This window comes from Trichechus manatus, unplaced genomic scaffold, assembly GCF_000243295.1.
Source record: "Trichechus manatus latirostris isolate Lorelei unplaced genomic scaffold, TriManLat1.0 scaffold00086, whole genome shotgun sequence".
NCBI classification, from domain to species: Eukaryota; Metazoa; Chordata; class Mammalia; order Sirenia; family Trichechidae; genus Trichechus; species Trichechus manatus.
The window spans coordinates 5,453,132-5,462,296 of record NW_004444022.1 but is presented as its reverse complement, the minus strand read 5'-3'; the positions used below and the strand labels follow the sequence as shown (position 1 = coordinate 5,462,296).

General features: G+C 38.8%; 1 pseudogene; it reads left to right on the top strand.

The window, feature by feature from the left end:
- The first annotated feature begins 1,423 nt into the window (after positions 1-1,423).
- Positions 1,424-9,165, top strand: part of LOC101350988 (pyruvate dehydrogenase (acetyl-transferring) kinase isozyme 1, mitochondrial pseudogene) — a 91,883-nt pseudogene continuing 84,141 nt past the window's right edge.

Genomic DNA, 9,165 nt, shown 5'->3' with positions numbered 1-9,165 from the left:
CTTTGGCTATGTCTATTTTCACCAAAAAAAAAAAAGGTTGAGAAGTTAGAGGGTTAATATGTTGTGGAGTTGTTAACCAATGTCATAAAACAACATGTGTACTACTGTTTCATGAGAAACTTTTGTTCTATAAGCCTTCACCTGAAGTACAATAAAATATAAAAAAAAATATGGAGACACAGAGACAGAAATTATTTTGAAGCTGACAGTAATCATGTTAATAGTAGCATGTTAGAGACCAAATACAAGGAATAATTGCTGCTAATGTACCTCGACAGAGAAGTGTCCTATTTCTGGTTAGGTATTTGTCATGGAGTGAGTCGTGTCCCCCAAAAATATCTGTCAGCTTGGCTGGGTCATGATTCCCAGTGTTGTATGATTGTGTAATCTGATGTGATTTCCTTATGTGTTGTAAATTCTGTCACTATGATGAGATTATATGTGATCTCCTTACGTATTGTAAATTCTATCACTGTGATGAGGTCATACTGATGAGGTTGACAAGATTAGTGTCTTAATGCAATCTCTTTTGAGATATAAAACACAGAAGTGAGCAGAGACACATGGGAACCTCACACCACCAGGAAAGCAGTGCTGGGAGCAGAGTGTGTCCTTTGGACCTGAGGTTCTTGTGCTGAGATGCTCCCAGACCGAGGAAAGTCTGAGACATCATAAGGACCTTTTTCCAGAACCAACAGAGAGAGAGCCTTTTCCTGGAGCTGATACCCTGAATTTGGACTTGTAGCCTACTGGACTGTGAAGACAACAAATTTCTCTTTGTTAAAACTATCCACTTGTGGTATTTCTGTTAGAGCAGCACTAGATGACTAAGACGGTATTCAACTTTTTCTTTGATTCTGAATGAGCTGCCTATTCTACATATTTCATATTAGTGCAATCATACAGTATTTGTCCTTTTGTTAATCAGCTCACTATTGATGTACATTTATTGTGGTTTCTGAATTTTGCTTCAATGAACACCTTGTGTGTGTGTGTGTTTGCATGTGTATGTTCATCTTTGTTAGTATTCGTGCTGGATAAGTTCCTACAGGTAGAGTTGATAGGTCAAACTGTAACAGCTTAACAGTTTTGTTTTATATGCCAAATTGGGCAACAATAAACAGTTTTACTAATTTATATTCTTTACAATACCATAATTGAGTGTCAATTTCCCCAAACTCTGCTCAACACTGGGTATAAACAGTCTTTTTCTACCCTTGCCAATCTTAATGTGCTATCTTGTTTTCATGTTGCATTTATTAGTGAACTTGAATGACTTTTCAAATGTTTACTGGCTATGTGGGAATAGATTCTTCTGATTCTTTGACCATTTTTCTACCTTTTTAACAGTACCTGGCAGGAAGGTTAACAGAGAACTGGCTAGAAGCCAAACTGCTTACATTCGAATTCAGGCTATGGAGCAATGAAAAAGTACAACCAGGAAAAGAGGAAGAAGAGTAAGGGTCAAGAGGAGAAGCACTCAGCTGGCCCTGTGGCTCAAGCACCATTCGCATTCCACCATCCGGATTCCCAGACAGCATGCTGGTTGGGCAATCTTCCCTCTGGACAAAAGCAGTCTTCAAGACCTGAGTCCAAGCCCATCCTCCCTTCCCCCAGTCAGGTGTTCAAATCCAAGGAGTTCAGTGACTTTGACCTACCACGCAGTCACCACCACCCAGCTGCAGGCCACTCTGCCTCTCCAAAATATGTGCCTTTGGCCACAAGATCCAAGCCTTCCTTAGGCTCCAGCCCTCCAATGTGGCCTGCTGATCTCACGCCCTTAGGTACACCAGACCCCAAAGCACCCACAGAAAGGTCAGGCCTGACTCAGGTCAGATTCCAGTGCCTTGTTTGTATTCAGGGTCCCACGTGACTTCATTTCCTTGAGAATTGCGCCTTCCTCCTGGATGTTGCAGCCCTCAGGAATGGGAGGAGTGATTCTCTGAGCTAACCCTCAAACAGCCTTGGCCAGGGAATGTATAAGCCTAAGAGTTTTGTCTATTTTTATGACACTATCCTGTGCATTAAAAATAAAGAAACGAAAAGAATTGGAGATTTTCACCAAAAAGTACAAACAGCTCTGTATTGTTAGGACTCTTAGAAACAGCATATGGTATTTCTGTAATTAGGATTCTTAGAATAAGCATGTGTTATTTTTCTGTAACAAAGAGAAAAGAAATAATAAGTGAATAAATGAAAACATATATATATATATACATATATATAACCTCTATGATCACAGCACTTGATGCAGCCTTAGAAATATGTAAAGTTTTATAAGAGGGTCATGGCAATGTGCAAACATCAGTTCAGACTTCAAGCAGGGAGAAATCTTTCACATCAAAAGGAATTTAAATACGGCTTTCCATTATTATCACAGGACCTGTGAGGAACTTGATATTCTGAGTACTCCTGTCAGAGACAGAATTGTTGCATCCTGCAGCCATATAGAGTTAACCAAGCCCAAGGATCTCATAAAGTAAAGGTCCTGAAGCAAGAAAGAGAAACCTATGCAGATTAGAAATAAGGAGACTCAGACCTTGCAGAAAGGTTAACAGCAGGGAATCTGAATTCATACTACTGCTAAAAATAATCAAAACTCACCAAAATTTGAACATAAGTTTTATTCTGAGCAGTTATTCTGTATACATACAGGAAGACAATTTTGATTCCAGAAAAAGCAAATGGCTCAAAGAAGCTAGGTACAATGAGGCGTATAAAGAGAAGAGGAGAAAGAAATGTAGAAGATCAACCACTGGCTAATCTTAATGTGATTGAACTCTTCCTACCCCCCTTTACTGAGATCAACTGATATCAGGTTACTTCTAGCCTGGCTGCTAATAATTTGGCCCTCAAACCACCTGCAGCTGTGAGACCTTTTGAGCTTTAAATTAGGAGGCAATGGTTTGACAATTATCCTTTTCTAGCAGAAGAACAGGAATTTCTATTACTGTGGAGCAATTTCTGGCAGGTTTCTGCAGTTTGGGTTAGGCTTTTATGGTTAATATTTGGTTTTGTGGATAAGAAAATCCTTAAAATCAAAGTAAGGTGCCTGTTATTAATTGTCATATTCAACACTACCTTGGTTGGAATCCGCTCTATCCTTTACTAAGTTCCATTATCTTAGGCAAATTACTTAACCTCACTGTGCCTCAATTTCTGCATCTGTTAATTGGTTGTTGTAAAGATTAAGCAAGTTAATATTTATAAAACATTTAAAACAAAGCTCAGCAAGTGGGAAATTCTATGTTTGTTAAATAAAAGTTAAAATATGGGACACAAAATGCCAAAATGAGCCAGAATACTGCTTCTAGTCACACTTAGTAATAGCAATCAGATAACTAAACTGTTTATTGTGTTCATTGCTACAGACTGACAATGTTCAACTGTACCTATGCCTTGTGATACTGGAAAACAGCTATGGTTAAAGAAATCACTCCTCAAGTTGGTTTTGTGTTCTGATAAATGGCTTACTACAAAGAACCACTCTTCTCCACGTGATTTAGATAAGACTCACAGATGTCTCCCTTGTTTACCAATGACAAGGCCAGACATGATCATCCAAATTCCCATTATTCATTTCATAAATGATTAACTGAACAGTTTTGTCCTCACTAATCAATCAAAACGTACTTCTTGTTAACCAAATTTTGGTTAAAACTTTCTACTTCCCCCAGGCTCCTGAAATTTGGCTACCCTCAACATGAGCAAGCATAGAGCCTCTCCTTAAAGCCCCCCCCCTCAAAGAATAGGCTGGCTTTAATGTAAAACATTTTATGATCTACTATCTGAACATTTTCTCATCCCACTTTCCCACACCTGGTTCTTTTCCAGGCTTGTCTACTCCTCTCTGCAAAAGAAAGCTCCTTTTCCACTAACTATTGAGATGCTGCAGATTTTATGGTTGGAGCTTTCTTCCTATTGTAATAGTCTTTTCAAATAAAGTCTTTTCTTACTACGCATTGATTTGTTTTTTTATTTGACATGACTCAACAACACCTTTTGTCACTCACGTAAAGTCCAGAGTGGAGCAACCTCAGCAGCACCAGAAGGACCCCACCAGGCTATAAGATTTAAAACCTGGGTGCCCAGAGTGGGTAAAACCACATTAGCAGTCCCTTTTACACAACTATGTTCATATGAAGTCCATTTTTCTCTGGCTTGTTAAAATCTTAAGCAAGCACAAACTTGTCCAGCCACCTATCACTTCTAAGTAGAGAAGGAAGGACAAGAGGACCCTTAGATCTGATGCAAATGCAGCATGTCTGGTACATGATAGGTACACAATTGTTTCAATAAATCATATCTTTAGAACAGTCTTATGGCTATTCTTATATTTCACACATCCCTTCCTAGAAGCTTATCTTGTTGTTCTGGGCCATCAAGATGATAGTGACCCTATAGGACAGAGTACAACTGCCACATAGTGTTTCAAAGGAGTGGCTGGTGGATTAGGACTGCCAACCTTTTGGTTAGCAGCCTGAACTCTTAAACATTTCGCCACCAGGGCTCCGTAGAAGCTTATAGTGCACTGGAACCAAGTAACAGAAGCATCTGTTACTTGTTTCAGAGCACTATAAGTTCCTTGAACATTCCTTCTTGTAGGCTTCAATGCTTTAAATTTTTTGAAACACTCTCTTCTATCTCCAACTCTCTACTCAGCCCTCTTTGGGGAACAGTGACAACCATTCTTTTAAGAAAAATTACAGTAGTTAAAGACCAAATTCTCTCTTAGGATAAAAAGGCTACAGTCATTAATACAAAAGAAGTGGAATATAAGTTGGTTAATAGAATGAAAGGGATGAGGAATAGGGATTTCTTGGGGTCTCTCACACGAAAATTAGCCCTTAAGATCTGCACTTTCTAATATAGTGACCACTAGAGAGAGGACGCTATTGAGGACTTGCAATGTGACTAGTCTGAATTGAAATGTGCTTTAAGTATAAAATGCACATTGGATTTCATATGCAAAGTACAAAAAATGAATGTAAAGTACCTCATTAATACATTTTTGTATTATTTACATGTTGGAATTATAACATTTTAGATATATTGGATTAAATAAAATAAATTATTAAAATTAATTCTGGAGGCGGGGCCAAGATGGCAGAGTAGTCAGACGCCTCCTTTGGACAATCTTACAAAAAATACCTGAAAAAACAAGTGAGTTGATTATATATGGCAATCTGGGAGCCCTGAACATCAAGGGAAGAACTGAGGAACCAGACTGAATGGTAGGGGAAAGGAGAGACGGTTGGCAAGCAGTGAGGAGTTTCCAGACCTGACCTGGCAAGGGCCTAAGCTCTTCAGGCCTGAGCAGCTTGGGGGTGAGCAGTGAGGTAGGCAAGCAGTGGTGGCTGGGAGGCACGTGATCCACACCAGGAAAGACCTAGCACCAGAGAGTCTACACGGCCACCAAGAACCAATGAGGAGCAGCCCTGGATTGGCAAATATAAGTAATTCCATACGGCCTACCACGCAGATCAAAAACACCCCCCTTAAGGAAAAAATTCTCTCCCATTTACTTCCCGGCTCCCTGCTCTACACTGGGTCCCTGACCTGCTTCAGCAATTGCCGAGTCCCCTGGGCCAGAAGTAGGATCCATCACACGCCTAGAGACATTCTCCCTGCCTTGGAGAGTGAACAAATTTACAAACAGAGGAAAAAATAAACTGCCACCTTCCCTAAGCCTGGAACTCACGGTAGGCACAGCTCCTTTGCCTAGGCACAGGCATACGAGATCCATGGACTTGGAATGCCCTTCCCCTGTATAAACTTGTGTGAGCCCATCTCAACAGCATAGGCCTTCATTACTGCAATACAACAGAGTATATACCGGAAGTCTAACTTCAACTGTTTCAGCTGTGAAGTGGTAGGTTCTTGACATTTGTCACTGTTCTGTCCATTAAGCAGGGTCTTCACCTATCCACATCAGAGTCCTGAGGTCCGGTGGCTCCACCTACGCCAGCTAGCCACCTCTGATAGGAGCCCATGAATAAGGGGTACCCCCAGTCCTTACAGCCAACAGCATTACGTGCCCATAGTTCAGTTGTAAAACCCACCCACCTATGTGCTCTAGGGAACAGGGACACGCCTTTCTCCTAGACACTCAGGGGTGGCCATCAGCCTCCTATCTTGCTCAGAGTGTGTCCCCATGCTGCAGCCAGATGCCTGTGCCCACACCAATAACCTATGCCTGTCTAGGATTGTGAGAGCCTACACCACATACTGGGTGGCTATTTACCTGTGCACCTTAGCTGAATCCATACAGGAGGAGTGAGCAGACTCCTGAGCTCACATACCTAGTAACAGATCTAACCACCTGGTGACAGGACATAACAGCTTCAAAGGTGCCAATAATCAAACTAACTCATACGAGCAGCCTACTTGGGCATATAAAAACAAAACAAGAAGGTAGGACACAGTCAGCAAACATAAAATAAATATAATAACATATTGATGGCTCAGAGACAACAGTAAATATCAAATCACATAAAGAGGCAATCCATGATGGCTTCAGCAAGCTCTTAAAATAAAGAATCTAGACACTTTCCAGGGGAGGAAAATTTCTTGGAATTACCAGAGGCAGAACACAAAAGATTAATTTACAGAACTCTTCAAAAAATTAGGAAAGAAATTGAGCAAATTGCAGAACATGAAATAGAGGAAATTGAAAAGATTAGAGAAAAGCATAATGATAAATATAACAGGCTGCAAGAATCCATAGAGAGACAGCAATCAGAAATCCAGAAGATTAACAATAAAATTTCAGAATTAGACAACTCAATATAACGTCATAGGAGAAGAATTGAGGCAATGGAAGTCAGAATTAGTGAGATTGAAGATAAAGCACTTGAAACCAAATTGTTAGAGGAAAAATCAGATAAAAGGATTTTAAAAAAATGAAGAAACCCTAAGAATTACGTGGGACAATATCAAAAGGAATAACCTATGTGTGACTGGAGTACCAGAACATGGGGGGATAACAGAAAATACACAGAGAATTGTTGAAGATTTGTTGGCAAAAAACTTCCCTGATATCGTGAGAGATGACAAGATATCTATTCAAGATGCTCATTGAACCCCACATAAAGTAGACTGCAAAAGAAAGTCACCAAGATACATTATAATAAAACTTGCCAAAACCAAGATAAAGAGAGAATTTAAAGAGTGGCTAGGGATAAACGAAGAGTCATCTACAAAGGAGAGTCAATAAGAATAAGCTCGGAATACTCAGCAGAAACCATGTAGGCTAGAAGGCAATGGGATGGCATATATGAAGCATTGAAGGAAAAAAAAATGCCAGCCAAGAATTATATATCCAGCAAAACTGTCTCTCAAATATGATGGAAAAACTAGGGCATTTCCAGATAAACAGAAGTTTAGGGAATTTGCAAAAACCAAACCAAAATTACAAGAAATACTAAAGGGAGCCCTCTGGTTAGAAAATCAGTAACATCAGATAACAACCCAAGAATAGAAGACAGGACAGAGCAACCAGATATCAACCCAGATAGGGAAGTCACAAAAATAAATCAAAGCTAAAACACTAAAAATAGGGAAACAGATGCCAATATGTAAAAGGCGACAACATTAAAACAAAAAAGATGGACTTAAGAAAATGTAGACATTGATTTGCATATGGAGAGGAAGTCTAGAAGATATAAAGAAAGAAAAGACTGGTATAAACTTAGAGAAATAAGGGTAAATATTAAGGTAACCACAAAGGAAACTAACAATCTTACAAGTCAAAATCAAAAACAAGAAAAATATAAAGACTCAGCGAATAAAAAATCAACAACACTGAAAAAAATAAAAATAAAATACATAAAGAAAAATGACTCAGCACAGAAAATTAAATGGAACAAAGAAACTGTCAACAACATACAAAAAAAAAGACATCAAAATGACGGCACTAAACTCATACCTATCAATAATTACGCTGAATGTAAATTGACTAAACACATCAGTAAACAGACAAAGACTGGCAGATTGGATTAAAAAAACACGATCCGTCTATATGCTGCCTACAAAAGACAAACCTTAAATTTAAGACAAAAACAAACTAAAACTCAAAGGATTAAAAAGATATATCAAGCAAACAACACTCCAAAAGAGCAAGAGTGGCAATATTAATCTCTGACAAAATAGAATTTAAAGTAAAATCCACCACAAAGGATAAGGAAGAACACTATATAATGATTAAATGGTCAATACACCAGGAGGATATAACATAATAAATACTTCTGCACCCAAAGACAGGGCTCCAAAATACATAAACAAACTCTAAAAGCAATGAAAAGAGAGCTAGACAGCTCCACAATAGTAGTAGGAGACTTCAACACACCACTTGTGGGGAAGGAGAGAACATCCAGAAAGAAGCTCAGCAAACACATGGAAGAGCTGAATGGTACAATCAAACAACTTGATCTCATAGACATATAACGAACACTCCACCCAACAGCAGCCAAGTATACTTTCTTTTGCAAAGTACATGGAACTCTCTCGAGAATAGACCACATATTAGGCCATAAAGAAAGCCTTAACAAAACCCAAAACATCGAAACATTATGAAGCATCTCTTCTGACCGTAAAGCCATAAAAGTAGAAATTGTCAACAGAGAAAACAAGGGAAAAAAATCAAACACCTGGAAACTGAACAAAACCTTGCTCAAAAACTACTGGGTTATAGAAGAAATTAAGGATGGAATAAAGAATTGCATAGAATCAAACAAGAATGAAAACACATCCTAACATAACCTTTGGGACACACCAAAAGCAGGCACAGAGGTCAGTTTATAGCAATAAATGCTCACATCCAAAGAGAAGAATGGGCCATAATCAAAACATTAACCCTACAACTGGAACAAGTAGAAAGAGAGAAGCAAAAGAAGCCCTCAGGCACCAGAAGAAAGGAAATCATAAGAATTAGAGCAGAACTAAATGAAATAGAGAATAGGAAAACAATTGAAATAGTTAACAAGACCAAAAGCTGGTTCTTTGAAAAGATCAAGAAAATTGATAAACCTTTTGCCAAACTGACAAAATAAAAACAGGAGAGGAAGCAAATAACCCGTATAAGAAATGAGATGGGTGATATCACAACAGACCCAACTGAAATTGAAAGAATCATAACAGAATACTATGAACAATTATACTCTAACA